We start from the raw sequence: 27,595 nt of genomic DNA on the forward strand, positions 1-27,595 counted from the left end.
GTGGAAATTTGAGTCCTGTTTCTGTGTCATCTTTCACATACTCTGATTTTTCTGTCGTGGAGATTGTCTGCGGAAGTTACTAGTAGCCAGTTGAAGGCGGTGTACATATACCAGACCAGTGGTCGGATCTTGTAATGTTTCTGCTAGTGGTCGGCTCATTGGGCACCGTGAGCTCAGCCCCTTTTCTGTGAGCCGCCTATTGACGTTCCTTGCGATCACTGAAGCGCTAGTTGCATGTCTGATCGATGATAATGACAAATCCGGTGCTCTGAGTGCCTCTCCGATGATTGTTCGGTGTTCTCCCTCTGTCGTCTCTCTAGATCGACCGCTTCCTTCTTGACGCTGTGTTTGTCCATGGTCCACCCATCGTAGAATAGTGGAATCGTTCCTATTCAAACGTCGAGCTATTCGCCGATTGCTCCAACCGGCTTCTTTGAGCGCAAATACACGTCCTCTCTCAAATGCTGACATCTGCGTATATTGTTCACGCACCTGTCTAAGAAGCATAGTTACTGTTCAAATGTGTGTGAAATCTTATGGGACTTAACTGCTAAGGTCATCAGTCCCTAAGCTTACACACTACTTAACCTAAATTATCCTAAGGACAAACACACACACCCATGCCCGAGGGAGGACTCGAACCTCCGGCGGGACCAGCCGCACAGTCCATGAGTGCGGCGCCTGAGACCGCTCGGCTGATCCAGCGGGGGCAGCGCCTTAGACCGCTCGGCTAACCCCGAGTGGCATAGTTACTGTCCAGTTGAGTACACGGAATGATATTTGCAGACTTTATGCCTTAGTATCGGCATGTCCCGTCACACAGTCATCCATCGGCCACGAAGTTTACAATTTTGCCTTTTCCGTAGGTACCTGTGTCAATATCAATTTATGACCAATTTGCATAACCCCTTCGTGGTGCGCCTTTTCTTTTTGGTCTTAGAAGGCAAATTGATTAATTTATTTATGTTCATATACTTCTGTTTAATAGATAATGGCCGCGCGGGATTAGCTGAGCGGTCTAAGGCGCTGCAGTCATGGACTGTGCGGCTGGTCCCGGCGGAGGTTCGAGTCCTCCCTCGGGCGTGTGTGTGTGTGTGTGTGTGTGTGTAAATCCCATAAGATTTCACACACACATTTGATTTTTGATAGATAATGTTGAAAATATGAAACTTCTCTAAGAGGAAATATGTTACGCTTGGTTTTTAATATGTTATTTGTTAATCGTTATCACGTGAAGTGATGCATACTGCTTCCAATTTTGAACGGAAATTTTTACAGTCTGCCGCGGCTCAAGGACAAAAGTCTTCTACTGGCTGAAACTTTCCCACTCTGTGGGTCCAGGCGTCTCGACCATTTGTCATAATAGACCCGGTAACGAGCCTATTTCGTCTGACAGGCAAAGTTATAGCAGTGGACGTACTGAGTTTAATTATGGTCCGCAACGCGGATAAACGTCACACGGAACATTTCATACGTAACATCGCTATGTAACAGAAAAATGCATTTTGCAGAAGACTAGCTTACTTAAAGCTAATTAACAAATTGATTAAAATAATACACTGACGGAAAAAACTCGCAACACCAAAATATAATTAATGTAAAGTAATGAAACTTCGGGAATACATTTGCCTAGGTACCATATTTGAGTGATTACCATTGCAAGACCACAGGTTAATGTAAGTGAGAGATAAGGCATTGCAAATGTGAAATGCTGGGACATTAATAACCGGAATAACAGCCAGAACGTTGAATGCAAGCATGCAAACGCAGATGCACTGTGTTTTAGAGTTGTCGGATGTCAGTTTGTGGGAGTTCCATGCCTGAAGCAATTGGTAGGTCAATACAGGGACAGTTAATGCTGCTTGTAGATGACGCTAGAGTTGTCGTCCGAAGATGTCCCATATGTGCTTTACTGGAGACAGGTCTGGTAACCAATCAGACTAAGGCAACACGTCGACACCATGTACAGCATGCGGGGTTACAACAGCGGTATGCGGGCGAGCGTTATCCTGTTGGAAAACACGTTCTAAAATGATGATAATGCATGGCAGCACAACAGGTCGAATCACCAGTATGACGTACAAATTTTCAGTCAGAGTCCGTGGGATGACCACGGGAGTGCTCCTGCTGTCATACGAAATTGCACTCCAGGCCTCAACTCCAGGTATAGACCCAGTGTGTCTAGAACGCAGAAAGGTTGGTTGCAGGCTCTTAACTGGATACCTCATAGCCAACACACGGACATCACTAGCACCGAGGCAAAACTAGCTTTCATCAGAAAACACAATAGACCTCCATCCTGCCCTCCAATGAGCTATTGCTTCACACCACTAATGTCGCAAATGGCGGTGGTTTGGGGTCAGTGGAATGTACGCTACAGGGCGCCTGACTCGAAGCTGTGCTTGGAAGTAGCCGGTGCCAGCTGCTACTGAAATTACTGCTGAAGATGCAGTTCGATGCGCCAGAGCCATACGCCGAACGCGATGGCCTTCCTATATCACTAACGTCGATTTGCAGGACGGGTGTGGAACATATACTGTATTCGAACATTATGAAGTACCTCGAAGAAAGCGATTTATTGACACTTAGTCAGCACGGTTTCAGAAAATATCGTTCTTGTGAAACACAACTAGCTCTTTATACTCGTGAAGTAATAAGTGCTATCGACAGGGGATGTCAAATTGATTCCATGTTTTTAGATTTCCAAAAGGCTTTCGAAAACGTTCCTCACAAGCGTCTTCTAACCAAACTGCGTGCCTACGGAATATCGCCCCAGTTGTGCGACTGGATTCGTGATTTCCTGCCAGTAACGTCACAGTTCGTAGTAATAGACGGAAAGTTATCGAGTAAAACAGAAGTAATATCCGGCGTTCTCCAAGGAAGTGTTATAGGCCCTCTATTGTTTCTGATCTACACTCCTGGAAATTGAAATAAGAACACCGTGAATTCATTGTCCCAGGAAGGGGAAACTTTATTGACACATTCCTGGGGTCAGATACATCACATGATCACACTGACAGAACCACAGGCACATAGACACAGGCAACAGAGCATGCACAATGTCGGCACTAGTACAGTGTATATCCACCTTTCGCAGCAATGCAGGCTGCTATTCTCCCATGGAGACGATCGTAGAGATGCTGGATGTAGTCCTGTGGAACGGCTTGCCGTGCCATTTCCACCTGGCGCCTCAGTTGGACCAGCGTTCGTGCTGGACGTGCAGACCGCGTGAGACGACGCTTCATCCAGTCCCAAACATGCTCAATGGGGGACAGATCCGGAGATCTTGCTGGCCAGGGTAGTTGACTTACACCTTCTAGAGCACGTTGGGTGGCACGGGATACATGCGGACGTGCATTGTCCTGTTGGAACAGCAAGTTCCCTTGCCGGTCTAGGAATGGTAGAACGATGGGTTCGATGACGGTTTGGATGTACCGTGCACTATTCAGTGTCCCCTCGACGATCACCAGTGGTGTACGGCCAGTGTAGGAGATCGCTCCCCACACCATGATGCCGGGTGTTGGCCCTGTGTGCCTCGGTCGTATGCAGTCCTGATTATGGCGCTCACCTGCACGGCGCCAAACACGCATACGACCATCACTGGCACCAAGGCAGAAGCGACTCTCATCGCTGAAGACGACACGTCTCCATTCGTCCCTCCATTCACGCCTGTCGCGACACCACTGGAGGCGGGCTGCACGATGTTGGGGCGTGAGCGGAAGACGGCCTAACGGTGTGCGGGACCGTAGCCCAGCTTCATGGAGACGGTTGCGAATGGTCCTCGCCGATACCCCAGGAGCAACAGTGTCCCTAATTTGCTGGGAAGTGGCGGTGCGGTCCCCTACGGCACTGTGTAGGATCCTACGGTCTTGGCGTGCATCCGTGCGTCGCTGCGGTCCGGTCCCAGGTCGACGGGCACGTGCACCTTCCGCCGACCACTGGCGACAACATCGATGTACTGTGGAGACCTCACGCCCCACGTGTTGAGCAATTTGGCGGTACGTCCACCCGGCCTCCCGCATGCCCACTATACGCCCTCGCTCAAAGTCCGTCAACTGCACATACGGTTCACGTCCACGCTGTCGCGGCATGCTACCAGTGTTAAAGACTGCGATGGAGCTCCGTATGCCACGGCAAACTGGCTGACACTGACGGCGGCGGTGCACAAATGCTGCGCAGCTAGCGCCATTCGACGGCCAACACCGCGGTTCCTGGTGTGTCCGCTGTGCCGTGCGTGTGATCATTGCTTGTACAGCCCTCTCGCAGTGTCCGGAGCAAGTATGGTGGGTCTGACACACCGGTGTCAATGTGTTCTTTTTTCCATTTCCAGGAGTGTATATTAACGACATAGGAGACAATTTCGGTGGCCGTCTTAGATTGTTTGCAGATGCTGCTGTCATTTACCGTCTTGTAAGGTCATCAGATGACCAAAACCAATTGCAAAATGAATTAGATAAGATATCTGTATGATGCGAAAAGTGGCAATTGACCATTAATAAGGAAAAGTGTGAAGTTATTCACATGAGTACTAAAAGAAATCAGCTAAATTTCGATTACGCGATAAGTCACACTAATCTGAAGGCTGTAAATTCAGCTAGCTACTTAGGGATTACAGTTACAAATAACCTAAATTGGAACGATCACGTAGATAATACTGTAGGTAGAGCAAACCAAAGACTGCGATTCATTGGCAGAACACTTAGAAGGTGCAACAGGTCTACTAAAGAGACTGCTTACACCACGCTTGTTCGCCCTATTCTGGACTATTGCTGTGCGGCCTGGGATCCGCATCAAGTGGGACTGACGGATGACATCGAAAAAGTACAAAGAAGGGCAGCTCGTTTGGTATTATTGCGAAATAGGGGAGATAGTGTCACAGACATGATACGTGAATTGGAGTGGCAATCATTAAAACAAAGGCGTTGCTTTCTGTTTTACTAGAAATCTTACGAGAAGGGTAAGTAAATTAGATTACTTAGTATTTTAATATTGAAAGTCTATTTATGCCAGCTGTATAAAATACCTGATTAAAACGAATAATCGCGTACTAAATAATCTGAGTTGAAAATTGTGTCTTATAAATAGGACACCGACGTGTTACAATATCCGCGCCCTATTTCCCTTTCGTTCAGGAATTCCAATATGTATCGGTACAAAACACTGAAATCGGCCAAGGAGGCTGCAGAATATTTGTTTTCTGAGGAGACAGATGCAGATATGGTTGCATTACCACCTGATGTCGATGAACTGAAAGATGAGTGGAGTTTCGATGATGATGATTATGATGATGATGAATATGGGACTTAACATCTGAGGTCATCAGTACCCTAGAACTTAGAACTACTTAAACCTAACCAACCTAAGTACATCACACACATCCATGCCCAAGGCAGGATTCGAACCTGCGACCGTAGCGGTCGCGCGGTTCCAGACTGAAGCGCCTAGAACCGTTCGGCCACACCGGCCAGCTGAAGTTATCTTCTATTGTCGGTTTGTAGTACAGGCTGTGGATGGATTTCAGTACTTTTAAATTTGTCGCTATTGTAGTTGGGTGATGGTTATGTGCTATGGGTGCTGTTACTTTTTAGAGCTCTGAGGTGTTCTGAGTATCTTCTTTTGAAGTTCCTACAAGTTCGTCCCATGTATACTGATTGGCAAGTGTTGCATGTGAGTTCATATATTCCTGATCTGTTGAATTTATCTATGGGTGACTCCTGCGTTCTGAGTTTTTTCTGTGTTGCGTTGTCTGTCCTGTATCCTATTTGAAGTCCGTGTTTCTTCAATATGTTCCCTGTTCTGCGGATAATTTTGTTACTGTAGGTAAGCTTCAAAAATAGTGAAATCCAGCCACAGCCAAGACCACAAACAGAAGAGAACTTCCATATACAGAAGGCACTCAAGTTTTAAATGAAAACACAACACACTGTAAAGGCACAAAATCACGTTTTTTAAAAATCAAGGGCTGTGTTAACTCGCTGATGAAATTCACATTTAGCCGGCCGCAGTGGACGAGCGGTTGTATGCACTTCAGTCTGGAACCGCGCGACCGCTACGGTCGCAGGTTCGAATCCTGCCTCGGACATGGATGTGTGTGATGTCCTTTGGTTAGTTAGGTTTAAGTAGTTCTAAGTTCAAGGGGACTGATGACCTCAGATGTTAAGTCCCATAGTGCTCAGAGCCATTTTAACCAAATTAACATTTACATCGTTTGGTTTGCAAATGACAAGCTATCAGTACAAGACACTATGCAGACGGTCCTGCAAAATCGTGCAATATAAAATTACGGTAAGAAGAAAAAGGAACATAAACTTTCTTTAGGTCTTCACTTTCTTGGACCAGTTACAACCTAAAATATGTTCACTTATTACAGTTTTCAGTAAACAAAACCCACTGATGATGGCACAGAGGTGCCGAAACATGTTTGGGTAACAAGCAAAAACAGTGTTTTCGCATAAAAGGCGGAACCTTTATCCAATAATTTAACCGCAAACACGGAAAGAGTTGCAGATCCAAAAGAAGAATAAATGCAGTAACGGGAAAAGTGCTAAGAGCGGGCACCCAACACTACAAGAGCTATTTTTGACGTAAACGATTAAGACAGAGAGTGCATGTACTGCGAAGAAAAATTTTCAGATTCAAGGCTAGAAGTGCAGTGAATTTAGTGCCAGTTGTACTCCATCTGGGACCACGAACTACGTACAGAGATTGAGGAACACAGTTTGACTATTATTAGTGAAAAGTGTAAATAAGTTAATTTGAATCATGTTTTGTAATAAAATATATGTAGTTCTGTGTTAAAACAGTTTCTTATCCCTTATTTTTGGGTTTAAAATTAAGTGGCAACTTTGTCAATATTGAACTGTTTGAAGTACTAAATTTGATCCTAAGATATTTAAAGCATTCGATATAATACTTCAATAATTGCAGATTATAAGCACTCATTTCTCTATTACGTCTATTGCTACTCAGCTTAAAAAATAGGTATATCTTTGTCTTGCCACTTTGCCCGGTTCTCCCCTATGCGCATCTCCAATGTGCCCTATTACCTTTTCAGGCACAACTAAAAGACAATCATGCGCTAACTTGCAGTTTGACGAAAAGCATAGGAATCGTTCTGACTAACCGTGACCTGTCAGAATCACTGCACGAACAACTTTTAGCCGCCAAAAACTGTTTCAATTTGATGAAATCGCTGCTCAAACATAGCTTTCGCTATACGTATGACTGCGAAGCTTGGGAACTACTGTTTGAATAAGGCATACAATCATCTGATTTCAACAAAGGTTCCTCAATGTGAATATCGCACTACCGCATTCTGGTTTACAAGTGCAGGCACGGCACAAGGAAGTCTACGGTACAGAGACCCGCAGAGCATTCTGGTAGTTATAAAAGCCTTGCCTGGTGGAGTTTCAGTACCGCACATCATGCCAGCAAGAGGGCGGCTGTTTGGCGTGTTATGGACCTCTTGCAAACTTGGGGTTGGCAGTACTTATCGGCTTAAGGAAAGCGGCTTTGTTCTCGAGGTAGAGAACGAGAGAGCGTGTCCGCAGGCAGCGCCCCCGGCTCGCCAGTGCACAACAGACTACTAGACCATCTTGCTGCATAAGGTCGATTCACACCTGTCAAGAAGGAACGTCAAAACATTGCGCAACGCATTTCAAATGGTGGCATGTTCCCAAGTCTTAGGTTGTCAACAGAATTGGACGTCAACGTCAAAGTGTCTCGGGAAGAATGCTCTGATGTTCACATTGGGGAGGGCCTCCTACCGCTAGAAGTTGACTTATTCTCGCCACGTTCACTTGTATTACAATAGTGGTTTCCGGTTTTGTGCGGTCTTAGTCTTTATTTTATTGTGTCTTGACTTTTGCACGTATTCCATATTCCATGACGACCTAGATTTTTTTTCTATAAGTTTTCTTCCACAAAAGAACTCAGGTATCTAAAGGCGTGAAATGATTTAGGTTCTGCAATACCTGGACAGAGAAGAAACACTGACTATAAACAATATAAATTGGTTAAACCAGTTTCATTAAATAGCATTTTGTTTAACTGTGAAAAAGTCAGCATTATTGAAAGGACAAAAACACAGTTAAGACATAACGACGTTAATCGACCGTGACTGTTTGAAAAACTTCCTCATATTTTTGAGAGATCACTACCAGTCACAAAGTTTTTGTTGATTTACTTAAATTACTTAATGAGACAACATGTTTAGAGGTACAAACCTCACCTTCAAGCTACCACGATAATACAAAAAATATTTAACAGAAGTGAATGTGATAGGGTCATTCTGAGGAGGAAGAGAAAGGTAAGAGAAAGGTAACTTAATCTTAAGTCGTCCTCCTCTTGTTCGCAGTTCGTCGGCCAGTGGTTAGCGTCACTGCAACTACATAAGTGATGATCAACCTGATCCCTACCGACCAGCCGGCCGAAGTGGCCGTGCGGTTCTAGGCGTTGCAGTCTGGAACCGCAAGACCGCTACGTCGCAGGTTCGAATCCTGCCTCGGGCATGGATGTGTGTGATGTCTTTAGGTTAGTTAGGTTTAACTAGTTCTAAGTTCTAGGGGACTAATGACCTCAGAAGTTGAGTCCCATAGTGCTCAGAGCCATTTGAACCATTTGAACCTACCGACCATTACTGGGCGTTTCAGCTTTCATGGTGAGCAGCAGGCGGCAGGGGCTTAAAAAGTCATTAGGTTTTCATAAAATTTTGACAAAGTATTTGGTAAGTAATTATTATCAAACACCGATCAGCTAAAATATTATGATCACGGACCTACTATCGATATAAACCCGTCCAGGCGATAGCAGCGTCACCTGACTAGTCAGACACACGCACGTTGCATGTGTAGTATCAGTGAATGTCCTGTCGTGTGTAGAGTGGGGAAGGTGCGCGGTCTATCTGAGTTTGACCGAAGGCAGATTGCGATCGCCCAGAGGCTGGGCACGAACATTTCGGAAACTGAAAAACTTGTCGGGTGTTCGTGGAGTGCTGTGGTGAGTCTCTTCAATATGTGGCGAAAGCAAGGTGAAACCACGTCCAGACGTCGTGGGGTTGGGCAGCCAGCCCTCATTACAGATGTCGGACGTCGTAGGCTGGGCGGGACTGGTAAAACAGGACAGGTGGTAACTGTGGCGGAACAAAGACCAGACTTTACTGTTGGGCAGACTACAAGTGTGTCTGAACACACGGGGCACCAAACTCCTTAACGATGGGCCTCCGCAGCCGACGACCCACGCATGTGCCCATGTTAACAACATGACATCGGCAACTATGACTGAAATGGGCACGTGAATCGGCAATGAATGTTTGCGCAGTGCATGGTCTGACGAATCCCGATAAAATCTTCTTCATGTCGATGGGAGGGCGTGAATCAGTCGTCTTACAGGGGAACAGCTCCTTGACACCTGTACTACGGGACGGAGACAAGTTGGCGGCGGCTCCATTGCAATATTACTGCGTAATATTCACGTGGGCATCCATGCGGCCGGTGGAGCTCGTGCAAGGCACCATGACGGCAAAGGGGTGAGGCCTACCGTACACTCGTTGCAGACCACGTATACCCCTTCATAAGTATTGTTTTTCCCGACGGCATTGGCATTTTTCGACAGGACAATGTGCCATGTCACGAGGCCAGGACTGAGATGGAGTGATTCGAAGAATAAAGTGGCAAATTCCAACTGATATGCTTGTATCCCAACTCGCCATATTTGAACCCGAGCAAACACATCTCGGATGTGATTGAACGTAGTGTCAGAGCTCATCGCCTCCCTCCCCGGAATTTATGGGAGTTAGGTGACTTGGGTGTGCAGATGTGGTGCCAACTCACTCCAGCGACTTAACAAGGCCTCATACAGCTTCCATTACACGACGCATCGCCGCTGTTATTCGTACCGAAGGTTGACACACCAGCTATTAAGCAGGTGTTCATAATGTTCTGGCTGATCACTGTAATTTTAACTTGGTATAACTCTGCTTCATAAATTTTATAAAGTTAGGCCCTTACTTTACAGATGATCATTACCGTGGGACCAGTGGCTGTGTAGAAAATTTTACTACTAACAGAGATACAAAATTGGACGGTAGGTAAAAAAGGTTCGCTACCCCTGCTCTAGATCGCTGGCTCCCGGGTTCGATTCCCGGCCCGGTCGGAGATTTTCTTCGCTCGGGGACTGGGTGTTTGTGCTGTCCAAATAATATCATTTCATCTTCATCATAGAAACGCGCAAGTTTCCGAAGTTACGTCAAATACAGAGATTTGCACCAGGCGGCCGAACTACCCCAGATGGGGTCTCCAGGCCAGTAATGCCATACCATCATTTCATTTCATCCTCCTCTTTTTCCACAGAATGACTACAGCACATACTAAGACCGTATATATTAACTACAATATTTCTATGTTCTTTTTTTGTACTGACACTGTAGTCTGAAGATGTCTTTACCTCGAAACACGTTGCTTCATTAAAAAACTTAAGTCAACATAATATTCATAAAATACAGCTGATTCTGGCGTTATTTTGTACTTAGCTGGGAGAAAACCACCATGAATGAGGTAAATAATTTGTATGTATTGTTTTGTAAATATTTCTTGTTGTGTTTAATATGTACATACACTGTACCGCCATAGACACTGGTATAGGCATGCTTTTTCAAATACAGTGGTATGTAAACAGGCAGAATACGGCGCTGCGGGCGGCAACGCCTACACACGACAAGTGTCTGACGCTGTTGTTAAATCGGTTACCACTGCGACAATGCCAGGTTATCGAGATTTAAGTGAGTTTGAATGTGGTTTTACAGTCGGCGCACGAGTGATGGGACACAGTATCTCCCAGGTAACGCTGAAGTGGAGTTTTTCCCGTACCAGCATTTCATGAGTGTACCGTGAATATCACTAATAAATCTCCGACATCGCTGCGGCCGGAAGAAGATCCTGCGCAAGAACGGGACCAACCACGACTGAACAGAATCGTTCAACTTGACAGAAGTGCAACCCTTCCGCAAATTGCTGCAGAATTCAGTGCTGGTCCATCAGCAAGTGTCAGCGTGCGAACCACTCAACGAAACATCATCGATATGGGCTTCCCGAACCGAAGGCCCACTCGTGTACCCTTGATGACTGCACGAGGGACAGCTTTACGCCCCGCCTGGGCCCGTCAACACCGACACTGGACTGTTGATGACTGGAAATATGTTGCCTGGTCAGGCGAGTCTCCTTTCGAATTGTATCGAGCGGATGGACGTGTACGGGTATGGGTATGGAGACGACTTCATGAATTCATGGATACTGTATGTCAGCAGGGTGTTCAAGCTAGTGGAGGCTCTGTAATGGTGTGGGGCGTGTGCAGTTGGAGTGATATGGGGCCCCTGAAACGTCTAGATACGACTCTGACAGGTGACACGTACATAAGCATCCTGTCTGATCACCTACGCTCCAGGAACACTTTCTCTTAATGGACGAGAATGTCCGTCCATGTCAAGTTCTTCAGGCGGCTAAATGCCTGCCAGGTGAAGTCCCGTGGACGGGCCAGCGAGGAATCCTAACCGCATAACCATAGAGCATGTCTGAGCTCCAATAACGAAATCAAGCGCAGACTTTTCAGCCTCCAACATCGCCTTTTCCAGAATTCTGCAAAGCTCATGCCCTGGGATACATATCTTGAGCCATTTCATACAGAGCATGCCATGACGCTCCTAAAGATATGTGGAAACTAGGACTAACAATAGTTCCTATTAACACTCTGGTTTCTGTTTAAGTAGTTCCCCCATTTTTTAGTTTTCAAGTGCCTTTTCGGTTTCATGTGTTTTAAGTATATTTTTAACAATGTTGTATCCGAAATATCTTGTGATATAGCATTGCTTGTTCTGTAGTTATTCAGACCTCCTACTCAGCAAAATGGTCTCTGTCACTGATTATGCCTAACTTTAGCACCAAAGTCAAGCTAAACCACAGCACACGGTGTTTAAAACGAGAAACAAGACCATATTTAAATTTAGTTATAAAGGATGGACAACTAAGAAATCGCTCACGAAAACATGTAAATATTAATGGATAACAGTGTGATTCCAAAATGCACTAAAGGTATTGTAGCGGCAATAGAGAACCGTTTAGTAACGAAAGTTTACATCTTTCATTGAAATTATCTTAAGCGAAAGGATGACGAAATGCCTTTAAAACTTCTTTTCCGTTACTTTCAGATATACACCTGTTGACAATCCATCTTACTGTGTGATTTACAGTGAGAGAGAAGGATGGAAAATTCTATCAGGTAACTCCAGGAAGACAATTTAATTTAGAAATCTTGCCATCAAACGCGGTTAACAAACGTCTAGAATTTATAAATCTTTTTCAAGTTTCCGTCCGCATCAAGTGTTTAAAAATCACAAGTATTCCTCTTCGCATGGACTTCATATTTCTCTTCTTTAGTTCACGTCTATATAAAGATACTTGAGCGTAGACCTTTGCACTGATATTTTAAGACACAATGAGTATTTAACTTTAAAATTTAAATAGAATATGTTTTGTGCAGAAACTTGTTGATTGTAGCATGCATCAATATTTAATGAACGCAGCTTCAGGATGACTTCTTTAAGGGTATCTGATGATATACTGAGAATTAAAACCTCCAAACAACAGCCAGATTCGTTACACTACTGAGAACATGAAATAAATTTAACAGTCACCAAAATATTTTTTCTTCGATTGTTGTTCTTAATTCTCTTTCTTTCCTTTTTTTGCCTCAAGTTTACTACACTATTATCACAGGATAACAGGGTAAAGAAAGTATGTAAGCTCACCTTGTAGAGAAGGTCGCTGAGAGCAGCAGCGTGCCCAGGTTTATAGTTGACGGCTTGAAGGTGGTGGTGAAGCAGAGGGCTGTTGCCTCAAGGAATGAAATCTCCCAGTCACTATTAAAAAGCTAATGCATTGTAACCTGAAAAAGAAAGAAAAATATCAATATTGACTGTTCTCAATTGTCTCTAAAACACAGACTTAGAATTGTTCAGCTTTGGGCAGTGTAAGGGTCTTTCACGATTTTAGCAAACATTGTCCATTGTAATTAAAACTTCCGGGCTATGATTGTCCATTGTTTTTCACTGTACCGTCTCCTGACCTGAATATCATACTACACTGCTAGGAAGGTATTCAGTCTACCAGATTATCTTAATAAAGTGAATAACACTGCACGAAAATGACGCGTTTTAACACACATCATTAATTTTTTATATGTGTAGTGCCTGTTCGTTCGACCATGTCCGAACGAACAGACACCATTAATGATGCTGCAGCTATACATAAACGACGAATGACAAATTCCGTCATCAGCTGCAATCGGGCACTGAAATAAATCCAATGGCTACAAGTAAAAATTTGTGCCAGACCAGGACTCGAGCCCGGATTTTGTACTTGTCGCGAGAGGTTCATTAACAACTTCGGCTATCCGAGCACACTTCTCATCCAACCCGAATTCCCATATGTCGCACATTACATACTTAATGTCCCCTGTGAGGACAACGCTCGGACAGCCAGTTGCTCGTTGCTGATTATTTCGATATATACAACTACAGTAGCTGAAGAGGGATAAAATACTAAATTTTCACTTGTCACCACTGGATTTATTTCAATGCCCGACTGCAGTTAATGTTAGAATTTTTCTTTAGTCGTTAATTTTTTAAATTGTTTATACATAAATCATTTTTCTGCCGATTCTCCTCTACTGAAAAATTGCGTCAAGAGCTACAGACAAGTAAATCACATTGAATTTTGTAGAACTAATGGTAGTTACCAGAAAGCTTTAACTCCACGTAAACTATTAAACACAAAACCAAATATACTATTGCGAATATATCTGAACTCATAAGATTCAACAGGATTTTCAACAAATTACATAGTCTTATTTATAAAAGTTGGCTTCGTATTTTGCAAAGAAAATGCGTAAACATTATTTTCTCGGAATACTTACTGGATGTGATGGCAATGAGCAGACAGAAAGATTTGATTAAGTGAGTGTACATATAGGAATCATTGACCACAAGGCAATTACAGCATCAGTGATCATTGTTCATTGTTGTCGAACGTCAGTATGATAGGTAAAAAGATATTCCTGTTTAACAATTGCGGTAGGGAACTACCTGAGCACTCAGCTAAAACATTCAGGTGTGATTATTAGAATATGAAAGATCTGTGATAAGAAATGCATGTGCTACGTCAGTTAATGTCGTGGAAAGTAGTGATGGATAGAAAGATTCCGTAACGGATCAGTAATATCGCGAAGCGACTGAAAAACCAGAGGGTGCTTCATAGAACATTCGTCAAAGACGAAACCTTGCTGACAAAGAAAGGCTAAATTAAATCAAAACAAGCTAAGGAAAACTATTCAAGAAGCGTTCAAAGAAAGGTCTTACCTGATTTGTCAAAAATATCCTCAAATGTTTCTGTACTACGTACAATGTCCAATGTAACAAAGCGGCTCGTTCATTATGATAGCACCGAAGCGAAAAATAATAAGATGAAGGCCAAAATGCTGAATTCTGTTTTTCTAAATTACTTCACCGAAGATCACAACACACGTCCTACTTTCGACAGTTGGACGGATTTGAAAAAGACAAATGCAAACATATAAAAATGGATGTACGTGTATATATACATATTCGTTGTTCCACATCTCCTCCTAAACCACTGCAACAATCTGTACCAAACTTGGTACACATATCACATACTGTCTGCAAAGAATTGCTGTGGGGGTAAGAACCACCTACCTATCAAAACGATGGGGGTGGGGGCGAAAAAGAAGTGTAGCTCGCGACGCGCGTTTAGCCATACTTTCTAATCCAGTATTTGAGAATGAGAGTACTTCGTGACTTGTGTCAAACTTTACACGTAATTTCAAACCTTCTCGCTGGAAACTCTCATAGAATTATGAAACGAAAAAAGTTTATAGCTCACAACATTTTCAGTGCTCACGCAGTAAAACAGCAGCATTAAGCATGACGTTTTAGTTTATTACTTATTTACTACAAATTGTATTCGCTATACATTTTGCAGAGAGTATTTACATACACGATTCAATATACCTGCGAAATTATATCACTGCACAGCGCACAGTTCAGAAGATACGACATCATAAACATTAAGCTGCGTGAAAGTGGAACTGTAGGGCGAAATTCGATAGAGATACAGGTACAATGTGTGTACAAATACGCATGAAATACACTTGACACGTCCGTAGACGGGCAAAGCCATGGGTAAAAAGCTTATTCTAAACGCCTGGAACGATTGTAGCCAAATTTGGTACCCATATTAGTTACGATTTGGAAGGAAATACTGTGGGGGAAGAACCAGCAGCATCCTATTTGGGTGAGCGTGATAACCTGGAGAGAAGAGGAGGCAGGATGAGATGGACAGACAGCGAGGGGGAACGAGGAGAAGGACTAACAGAAGACTGGAAAAACACAACGCCAGCTACTCAGCTACTATTAGCTCGTGGTCTAGCGGTTAGCTTTGCTGCCCCTGGATCACAGGGTCCCGGGTTCGATTCTCGGCCGGGTCTGGGATTTCCTCCGTCCAGGGACTGGGTTTTTGTGTAGTTCTCATCATTTCATCATCATTCAGGAAACTGGCGAGACTGTACTGTGAAAAGATAGGGAATTTGCACGGGGCTGATAAACGCGTCGTTGAGCGCCCCACAAACCAGTCATCATCTGAACGCTTCTTGAATAGTTTTCCTATACTCGTAGTATAGAAATAAGTGAACTAGAAATAGAAAAACGACTCAAACCGCTCGGCACGGGAAAGGATACAGGATGTGACGGGGGTGCTCTTTATAGTCAGTATTGAACATGCGGTGAAAGTGACTCCTCTTCTAGTATCACCTAAGCATAGGTCGTTAGATTAACGCAGAGGGGCACGTGTATGGTAAAAAAAAAAGACTAAGATGGTTCCAGTTTATAAGAAGGGTCGTAATACAAGCAATATTTTAGAACTATAACTGACGTCAATTTCTTGCAGAATTATGAAATATCTGTTGTGTTCGCGTATGACTTTCCTGGAAACCGAACAATTCCCATGTAAGAATCAGCATGATTACCGTAAGCACATATAGCAAGAAATCTAGCTTGCTTAGTTCATTCATGACGTCTCCAAAACAGTAGATACACTCCTGGAAATGGAAAAAAGAACACATTGACACCGGTGTGTCAGACCCACCATACTTGCTCCGGACACTGCGAGAGGGCTGTACAAGGAATGATCACACGAACGGCACAGCGGACACACCAGGAACCGCGGTGTTGGCCGTCAAATGGCGCTAGCTGCGCAGCATTTGTGCACCGCCGCCGTCAGTGTCAGCCAGTTTGCCGTGGCATACGGAGCTCCATATCAGTCTTTAACAACTGGTAGCATGCCGCGACAGCGTGGACGTGAACCGTATGTGCAGTTGACGAACTTTGAGCGAGGGCGTATAGTGGGCATGCGGGAGGCCGGGTGGACGTACCGCCGAATTGCTCAACACGTGGGGCGTGAGGTCTCCACAGTACATCGATGTTGTCGCCAGTGGTCGGCTGAAGGTGCACGTGCCCGTCGACCTGGGACCGGACCGCAGCGACGCACGGATGCACGCCAAGACCGTAGGATCCTACGCAGTGCCGTAGGGGACCGCACCGCCACTTCCCAGCAAATTAGGGACACTGTTGCTCCTGGGGTATCGGCGAGGACCATTCGCAACCGTCTCCATGAAGCTGGGCTACAGTCCCGCACACCGTTAGGCCGTCTTCCGCTCACGCCCCAACATCGTGCAGCCCGCCTCCAGTGGTGTCGCGACAGGCGTGAATGGAGGGACGAATGGAGACGTGTCGTCTTCAGCGATGAGAGTCGCTTCTGCCTTGGTGCCAATGATGGTCGTATGCGTGTTTGGCGCCGTGCAGGTGAGCGCCACAATCAGGACTGCATACTACCGAGGCACACAGGGCCAACACCCGGCATCATAGTGTGGGGAGCGATCTCCTACACTGGCCGTACACCACTGGTGATCGTCGAGGGGACACTGAATAGTGCACGGTACATCCAAACCGTCATCGAACCCATCGTTCTACCATTCCTAGACCGGCAAGGGAACTTGCTGTTCCAACAGGACAATGCACGTCCGCATGTATCCCGTGCCACCCAACGTGCTCTAGAAGGTGTAAGTCAACTACCCTGGCCAGCAAGATCTCCGGATCTGTCCCCCATTGAGCATGTTTGGGACTGGATGAAGCGTCGTCTCACGCGGTCTGCACGTCCAGCACGAACGCTGGTCCAACTGAGGCGCTAGGTGGAAATGGCATGGCAAGCCGTTCCACAGGACTACATCCAGCATCTCTACGATCGTCTCCATGGGAGAATAGCAGCCTGCATTGCTGCGAAAGGTGGATATACACTGTACTAGTGCCGACATTGTGCATGCTCTGTTGCCTGTGTCTATGTGCCTGTGGTTCTGTCAGTGTGATCATGTGATGTATCTGACCCCAGGAATGTGTCAATAAAGTTTCCCCTTCCTGGAACAATGAATTCACGGTGTTCTTATTTCAATTTCCAGGAGTGTAGATGAGCTCAGGTTGTCGGCCTGTCTTGACTTCCAGAAAGATTTCGACATGGTTCTACATAGTTGCCTAGGAAACAAAATACATGTGTACGAAATTTTCGAATAGCTATGCGATTCGACTGAAGACGTCCTAGTGAACTAAACTTAGAATGTCGTTCTCATGGAGAGTTATCGTCATAAGTGAAAAAGAAGGAAAATCAGGATATAACGTACCGCAGACGATGAGTTCATTAGAGACGGAACACAATTTTGGATCAGGGAAGAAAATCATTCATGCCATTTCAAAGGAACCGTCCCGGTATTAGCAGTAAGTGATTTGCGTAAATAACGGAAAATCTAAATCTGGATGGCCGGACGAGGATATTAGCCACCGCCCTCCAGTGTCTTACTACTGCTCCCCCTCCCCCCTCTCGCTATTTGGAAATGGATTTTATCGGAATTGCTCCATTAAGATGGTAGTCAACAAGTACTGCATTAACGAGGCCATTATTAGAGCTATTTTACGACCTGCTACCTGATCAGCGGCGGTGAAAATTAAGATTCAATTTGGAGTTCTTTGCCAGCCGAAATGGCCGTGCGGTTAAAGGCGCTGCAGTCTGGAACCGCAAGACCGCTACGGTCGCAGGTTCGAATCCTGCCTCGGGCATGGATGTTTGTGATGTCCTTGGGTTAGTTAGGTTTAACTAGTTCTAAGTTCTAGGGGACTAATGACCTCAGCAGTTGAGTCCCATAGTGCTCAGAGCCATTTGAACCATTTTGGAGTTCTGTTTTCACCCAACCATGACTGGGATTTATGTCGCTGCTTATAAATACAGAAAACTACATGAGCTGTGAATATATTGAAATTTGTAACCAGTTTTCTCGCTCTGAAATGGTCAATATCACGACTTAACGTATTACACTGTCCAGTCACATTATTGTGAACCCCTGTCAAAAGCCTGAATAACCACCTTTTGCAGCGCGGATCGCTGTGAGACGTGCAGGAAGAGAATCAATAAGGTTCTAGAAGCTATCGACAGGTACGCGGAGCCTTGTCGACTGCAGTGCCGACTGAAGACCCACGACGCGAACAGTCCAGTCGAAGTGGTCCCACAGATTCTCGATTGGACTTAAATCCGGGGAGTCTGCTGGCCAGGGGAGTACGGCAAACTCATCCTGGTGTTCTTCGAACCGAGCTGTGTGACAAGTCGCATTGTCCTACTGGTAGATGCCATCGTACACGCCAACGGCCATCTGTCCGATGGAGCATAAAGTGTGATTCATCTGAAAATTCCATCTGTCTCCACTCCAGTCGCGGTACCGATGTGCAAACTCCAGCCTTCTTCGTCGATGAACAGCAGCCAGCATGGGTGCATGAACCAGGCGCCCCCTGCGGAGGCCCACACGCAGCGACGTTCGCCAAACAGTCGTTGAAGATACAGTAATTGTAGACCCTTGGTTCATCTGGGCGGACAGTTGCTAACAGTTGCACATCTATTCGTCCGTCCACATCTCCTAACCATCATACCTGTCACCCATGGTCCGTGGTGCTGCACAGCTGCCTCAGTGCCATTTTTTGACAGCGCCATTTTGCCATCCACTGTGTGCTATACACATAACCGTTTTAGAAATGCTTCTTCCGTTGTCCCTAAAGTCAATGAGCATGCCCCTTTGGACGTCAGATAAATCGCTCCGTTTCAGCATAACGACAAAGACTGCACTGTTTCCGCCCCCCCCCCCCCCCCCCACGACATGCTTTATACACTCACCACAGTTAGAGCTGACACCTGCACGTTGACGTCTAACATAGGCGGTGGTCACATTAATGTGACTGGACCATATATAATACAACACTGATACCCGAACTGACTGAGATATATGACAGCACTGTTATCACTGGGATTAATAAGAGCACGATCTTGGTCGAGGGGAGAGGTACCAGCAACAAACGGATTGACTGGGAACGATTTGCGGCTGCCACTAAAGAAGCTACACTACTGGCCATTAAAACTGCTACCACAATAAAGGTCACATGCTACAGACGCGAAATTTAACCGACAGGAAGAAGATGCTGTGATATGCAAATGATTAGCTTTTCAGAGCATTCACACAAGGTTGGCGCCGGTGGCGACACCTACAACGTGCTGACATGAGGAAAGTTTCCAACCGATTTCGCATACACAAACAGCAGTTGATCGGCAACGGCCTGGTGAAACGTTGTTGTGACGCCTCGTGTAAGGAGGAGAAATGAGTACCATCACGTTTCCGATTTTGATAAAGGTCGGATTGTAGCCTATCGCGATTGCGGTTTATCGTATCGCGACATTGCTGCTCACGTTGGTCGAGATCCAGTGACTGTTAGCAGAATATGGAATCGGTGGGTTCAGGAGGGTAATACGGAACGCCGTGATGGATCCCAACGGCCTCGTATCACTAGCAGTCCAGATAACAGGCATCTTATCTGCATGGCTGTAACGGATCGTGCAGCCACGTCTCGATCCCTGAGTCAACAGATGAGGACGTTTGCAAGACAACAACCATCTGCACGAACAGTTCGACGACGTTTGCAGCAGCATGGACTATCAGCTCGGAGACCATGGCTGCGGTTACCCTTGACGCTGCACCACAGACATGAGCGCCTGCGATGGTGCACTCAACGATGAACCTGGGTGCACGAATGGCAAAACTTCATTTTTTTCGGATGAATCCAGGTTCTGTTCACAGCATCATGATGGTCGCATCCGTGTTTGGCGACATCGCGGTGAACGCACATTGGAAGCGTGTATTCGTCATCGCCATACTGGCGTAGCGCCCGGCGTGATGGCATGGGGTGCCATTGCTTACACGTCTCGGTCACCTCTTGTTCGCATTGACGGCACTTTGAACAGTGGACGTTACATTTCAGATGTGTTACAACCCGTGGCTCTACCCTTCATTCGATCCCTGCGACCGGGGTGACCGAGCGGTTCTAGGCGCTATAGCCTGGAACCGCGCGACCGCTACGATCGCAGGTTCGAATCCTGCCTCGGGCATGGATGTGTGTGATGTCCTTAGGTTAGTTAGGTTTAAGTAGTTCTAAGTTCTAGGGGACTGATGATCTTAGAAGTTAAGTCCCATAGTGCTCAGAGCCATTTGATCCCTGCGAAACCCTACATTTCAGCAGGATAATGCACGACCGCATGTTGCAGGTCCCGTACGGGCCTTTCTGGATACAGAAAATGTTCGACTGCTGCCCTGGCCAGCACATTCTTCAGATCTCTCTGGTCAATGGTGGCCGAGCAACTGGCTCGTCACAATACGCCACTCACTACTCTTGATGAACTGTGGTATCGTGTTGAAGCTGCATGGGCAGCTGTACCTGTACACGCCATCCAAGCTCTGTTTGACTCAATGCCCAGGCGTATCAAAGCCGTTATTACGGCTAGAGGTGGTGGTTGTGGGTACTGATTTCTCAGGATCTAATATATTTGTCCAATGAATACCCGTTTATCATCTGCATTTCTTTTTGGTGTAGCAATTTGAATGGCCAGTAGTGTATTTTCTACGAGTTAACTTTACCCCAATAGCTTCTTATTCATAAATTTCAGCTATTCTTCTTTGCATTGGCACTTAACTCTGTACCTCAAAAGCATGCTCTTGGTATGCTGGAGGATGGCTCAGTGAATCATGGAATTTCCAGTACGTGCTTCCCTGGCTGCTAGCTACTAATCTGTTTGCCTGCTGGGTTTCCAAGTGTCCTAGTAACCGGAACAATGATACTTTCTCCAGTCGTTGTAGGCGGAGAAGGTTGTCCTGGATGGCCTGGACTTTTCCGTTTCCTCGGTACATTCACTGTATAGGTTTAAGGATACTCATGGAGTTGGTGCGGACAAAGATTTCCACAGCGTAAGTGTGTCTCATCTCCTGCGCTACCCTCAAGATCTCATGTATTCGACATAGAAACAGTACACTGGTTTGGTAAACTATTGGCGAGAACACAATTTACTAAAACTATATGGCAACTAAGGGAGTCCCTTTGGCTAAATCCATGTGAAAATATTGTCACGTAACTTTAGTGCTCAATTAAAATTCTATAAAACATCGAATTAAGAAATATCCAAGAGAAACACATTTCCTATACTGCAGTAAATCTAAAATAATTTTAGAGCCTCTTGAGTAACCACGGCAACAGTCATTCCTCAATTTGGATTAGCGCTGTTATTAATCCCGCACCAAGTCTCACTAGGCCGTGCTTTGCGCGGATTCCTAATGATCTTGTTATTTGCGATTTACGAAAATCAGTCAAATGACAGGACGACTTCTGATAATCTAATGATATTTCAACATAGGTTTCACAGAATGAGGTCATGAGGACTTACATAAGTATTTGACTGCCCGATCCAAAAATACAGCCATAGAAAACAACACCTTCCTTCTTACGAAGTACAGGGTGTTCATAAATTATCATTACAACTTAAGACTTCATTGAATTTCAAACTATACTAGATATGAACAAATGGTTTCCAACATGTGACAAGATAACTCAAAGATTTTTTTATTTCTTTTTACTTTCCATGTGATTATGGCGCCAAACTGAACATGAAAACCTGATACAATGTGATCGCCATAGGAGAAAGCTCAGTGTGTGTCCGATAGCGAAGTGCAACATAACTTTCGAACCACCCTCCCGATCAACTACTCGGGGTTGGCATACTTCATTTATGAAAGCGAGTAATGCTCTGTGACGGAAGTAACTGCGAAATTGTGTAACGCATCCATTTCACAGAGAATGCATTTTTTCGGCAGGCTAAATTGGTCCACTCATGTTCAATGAAGTGCTTTTATCGGTTCTTTCGGCCGTAACAGCATGTTACACCTCCACAAGCCTGAACATCATCTGCTGTTCGTTGTGACATCGGCTGCACACGCCGTTTCACGCAACAGATATCATTTTCCAAGCAATCTTCCTATGACAGAACTAGCAGATCTGTAAGACGCAGTATGTACCGTAGTGCGCAGCATATGGTGTGTTATTCCACGCAGCGCTAAAAATTTGCACTGCGGTTCAAGTACGAGAAGTACGCGGCCTGTCCGGATTTGCGATTTTTTCTGTACGTTCCTTTTTGAAGTAAGACAGACATTTCTCCGCGAAATGCGAGAAATGTCATTTTACAAGATATGCCTGATAATGTTGCAAAGTTCGAGCGACTCGTGAGGGCGCGCTCACCAACTCCATCCACTAGAGATCAATGTTACTTTTACACTTTTCATGATTCCCCTGCTGGTCAAAAAATGATCGTCGCACGTATTTGGACAGCAATGGGAGGAGAGGTGGCTGCCTAAAATTTTTGATCACCAGATATTTCGCCCGTGTTCTTGGTTAAATTCAGACCTCTCCGCAATGTCCCATATGTGAGGGAACGTGATACTGTTGGTGGAGATCCGTCCGTGGGATGACAACGCGATGGTGGACATCCATCCGTGTGATGACAACTCAAAGCTTGCGACGCTCTTGACGGTATTCGAAAGAAGTGGTCTACAGGCCAGCACCAGGTTTCACCAACTCCCTTCTGTCATCATCATGACATCGACACAAACATAACACCACAAACTCATTACACTGTACACGAACCCATCACTGTCATTTTCATGAGACATTACACGTAAAGAGGCCTGACCACTATGTCACCAAGTGGTGTCAACTGAAAGGCTTGCACCAGGCCGTGAGCCACACGAGTACATAAAAAAATTTCCATTTGATAAGGCAAAGATGTGCCGTTCTGACAACTTTTGTTATCCTTATCATCCAAAGGGACCGTGTTGACACTACCTGTACGGTAAACTGTGGTGCAAGTTGGGGTCATTACTTATACAGGGTGACAATTATTGAACTATATGAAACAAAATCGTCACAACTTCTGAACTGTTTGCGTTAGGACGTTCAAACTTCACGCTTGGCCGCGGGGCATGATGGGAACTAGTATGCGCATGCGCACGCGCCTTGATGTTGTCGGCCATTTGCACGTGAAAACGTCACGGTACATCGTGTCTGAGCGTATTGCGCTTGTGAGGACCTACTATGCGAGCAATAACAGCCCAACTGCGGCTCAAAGAAAGTTTGCGACCTGCTTCAAGCCGAGGACAACCGGTTCAAGTGTGCTAACAATCAAGAATTTGATTAGCAAGTTTGAGAGAACGGGTAGTCTTCGTGAAGACAGTGTTGGCAATATCGGTCGTCCAAAAGGGGTGAAAACGCCTGAAAACATTGAGAAGACACGTGCTGTGTTCCAAAGCAGTCCCAGGAAATCGATCAGACGAGCTGCAACAAACTGTTGTTGGAGACCTGCATCTCTTTGTAACCTCCCCCTCACTTATCGACCTTAATGACAGTGAAAAATTAAACCGCGTGTACCTAATGGAAATTTGGGAAAAGCAATCGTCACCGAAGTTAATCTATCGGTAAAGAGGGAGGAAAGGGTTACATCTAAATGAAAGGAAAAATGCAAATGAAACTGGTGGAAATTAATTTTGAAAAGGGGTAAAGTTAATAAGGAAAGTAAATGTGCAGCCGTTACGTTAACAATTAACTATCGGTAATTAGGTATTTGAGATTTGGGGGAAATTACGGTCGCCAGTCCTAAGGACAATTACTATAGTAACTGAAAAAGAAAGGTTATTACACATATAATTAGCACTAGAAGCGTGGCAACTGAAGGTTGACACGTGTAGTGTGAAAACTGAAAGTTTGTCAGAAGTAATAAATTTCGCTACACTCTGACTTAATTTAGCAAAAGAATTACTAAAACCGGAAAATCGAAAGTTAATTTAGTGACTGAAGTTAATAGTGAGCTTTCTTTCTGAAGCACATCGAAATCCAGTAAAATACGGTTAGTCTTGGACTACCTCAACAATCATTTCAAAAGCAACTTGACTCTACGCAATTTAGAAACAAGAGATTTAACTTTGAACTTGAATTGAATGATTCTGAACTATTAACAATAGTAAAATTTAGTACGTACCAAGCTGAGCTGCAGTCACAGGTAAGCTAAAATATGCTAACAAAACTCGCACTCTAAATTTGTGCTCGTGTAACCTAAATATTGTAGCCAGCTACTGAACTTTGAAATTAAAGCAGTGAAATCTAATTATATTATTTTAATGCTGGCGTTTGAATTTCAACGACACTCGGGTTCATTTCGGAAAAGGAAGGGACCCTGCTTGGCAATGCAATTGGGACAATGAGCAACAAAGGTTCATGCTAAGTTGCTGTAATTTTGCGAGGCAAATGGAACAATTTGAAAAGCTGAGGTCTGCCATACAGTTCTGAAACTTTACGTGCTTTTAGTCTTCCTTGTTGGTTGATTGAAGGTTTGAAGCCGTCGATCGAGGAGGTGGCGACAGTCACTCATTGTCGGCCGTCGCTGTTGCAGAAGCTGGATGTTGGCGCGCCTTCTTCTCGACACGGTCACCAGGCGAAACGGGCTCTTGATGTGCGCCAGCTAATGCTTCCCGTCCGCGACACCATGTCAGAAACTATCATCGCGAGTCGAGCGCAATTACATGCTGCCAAACCCCGAAAGCGCGGCAACTCGCGGGAGCGTCACACAACACCTGCTCCACTCGCTACTCCCGCCAGACTCTCTCTGCCCAGCCCGCGCTCCACGCGGCAGAGTTAACACTACCAAAGATCCTACACACTTTGATTCTTCACACGACCCATCGATGTAATCGTTCGATAGCAGTTTTCCCTAGGCAAGACCCAGCGTAAAAATACAAATAATATTTACGAAACAAACCAATTATACATCGACATGAGTGCATAAATATATATATACAAACAGTAAAACAATTACAATATATAAAGAGACAGAAATGTCATATCTTGAGGTAACAAAACAAGGGAAAAAAAATAATAGTACAATAGATGGAAATAGGAGGATATGCATTTCCGGCGTTACACGTGCCCCACATTGTCTGAGGATGTTCGTGTAACGTAAACAGACTCAGAAAATGTCCCAAAAAAAGAAACAGCGGAAATGCATATGCTCAAAACATCAACAAAATTTAGCATTCGTCTAATTAATCATAAATCAATTTTTAGACCATAATAATTGAGTGGAGACACTCCTAACCTTATTCCACTCTGTCATCTTGCACAAAATAAAACAGGTTGACAACATATTAAAATTCATAGAAAACATAGAAAATGGTTTAGCTATTCTAAAATTGTCAAAATTCCCAACAGTATCAAGAAATGGAATACTATTTACAAAATTAATCAGAGTACATGGTCATAAAAACAGGTAGATCAAAATACGCAAATTAATAATTAATTACATAGAATACACATTTTTACATAACCCTTTCATAATTAATATTCTCGTCATGGGAGTCCATTAAACGCTAAACAAGAAAATAACACACATCAGATCGAAAAAAACATAAATATTGACAGTAGAATTCTTTCAGCTGTCCAGGAAGAAAAACAATTCCGCCTTCGGTACTCGCAAGTACAAAGAATGCCGACAGCGGCCCAAGAGCCAACAGCGGCACAAGAGCCGACAGCGGCTCGCCTCGCCAGTATTGTTGCGCCCGCGTGTGCGGCACGCTTGATCTCACTCGCCCTTGTGACGGCGTTTCCAGAACGTCCGTTCCAATGAATTCTTTCGGAAAAACTCACTCCCGAGTAATCTCAAGGAGTCCATAAACACTATCACAGTGGATAACTCAACACTGTCCATCATCACACGCATGTACTAGCCTGAAACTTAAAACAGCGTCTAAGTACATCGGCAATGACTAGTAAATCACATATTTATGGAATCTTACAGCTAGTTACAAAATCATATTTACATTGCTTAATCTACTGTGACTCAGCTGAAAACTTAAACTAGCAGCTTGGATTTTTAAATTGATTAATATTCAGTAACTCTTAAATCATTTAATCAACATAAATTACTTATTAATTACAACTTCTTTAATGACCTCTAGGTCAGGCAAAAGCATCGCCACATGGCACATCCTTAAATCGTACACTCTATATCTACATACTGTGCAAATTACCCTATCTGTGGTACTAATCAATCCTTGGTTGGTACAATTTCAAGTCTACAATATTCCGTAAGCATTTGTGTGAGGTATACCAATGACTTTATATGGTCCATTATAAACAAACTTAAATTTAGAGATTTCATGGTCTATCTCGCTCGATTTCTCATGAGCTTTTACAAGTACTAAGTCTCCGATTGCAAACTTAGCAAAACGCGCTTTAGCGTCATGACGACGTATGCGAGCATCAGCTTTTAGCTTCGTTACTTCTCGCAAACGATCTTTTTTCACACCAATACTAATGTCAATCCGTGGAGGGAATTTGATTATCACTTCCACTAAACTTTTACTTCTGTCATCCAACAGGATTTCCTCTGGAGAAAATCCCGTAGATTCATGTCTCAAGGTGTTCATAATTCTCTTAAATTCTGCTTCATATTTGCCCCATGCCCTATGGTTGTGATGGCAGTAGGTACGGGAAAGTCGGCCTCGTCTTTGTTCGTGTGTTACGTTTGACACACCTTCTACAATACTTTCCAATTCACTTTCTACATTATTGTCAATGCCGAGATTCTTCACATTACAGTAGTTCAGATTCATACCTACGTCAATACCATCCGGCCAGTTAACAATGTGTATAGGCTGGTATTGCCTATGCACACCGTCTCCTGCCTCGTCAAAACTAACTACTATTGTTTTATCTTGGGACGTACATGTCAACGTTTTGCTTTCGCAGTTAATCACTGCACGGTACTTTAATAGCCAATCTAACCCGATAATTACTTCCGTAGTTAAGTCTGGCACGACGACAAACTCTTGTTCAAATCGTGCCCCACATATCTCGAAGTTGACAAAAATCTGTTTTGTGACCGGTTTACTGGCCTTCCCAGTAGCACCGATAATTTTCACTCCTGTTACTGGCATAACTACGATGCCAGGTCTGTCTTTCAGTAACTCAAATATTTTCCCAGATACAGCACTCAATTCTGCACCGGTGTCAATCAACACG

The 27,595-nt window shown here is 44.5% G+C and overlaps 1 protein-coding gene across 1 annotated transcript in view; it reads right to left on the reverse strand.

Moving 5' to 3' along the window:
- The window catches only part of LOC124721176 (HEAT repeat-containing protein 5B), a 478,541-nt gene that overhangs the window by 290,248 nt on the left and 160,698 nt on the right, over window positions 1-27,595 (reverse strand). Inside the window, exon 2 of the mRNA XM_047246010.1 lies at window positions 12,800-12,936. The gene's annotated coding sequence lies outside the window, so the exon portion shown is untranslated. The remainder of the gene's footprint in view (window positions 1-12,799; window positions 12,937-27,595) is intronic.

Source organism: Schistocerca piceifrons, chromosome X (assembly GCF_021461385.2).
Source record: "Schistocerca piceifrons isolate TAMUIC-IGC-003096 chromosome X, iqSchPice1.1, whole genome shotgun sequence".
In the NCBI taxonomy this organism is placed as follows: Eukaryota; Metazoa; Arthropoda; class Insecta; order Orthoptera; family Acrididae; genus Schistocerca; species Schistocerca piceifrons.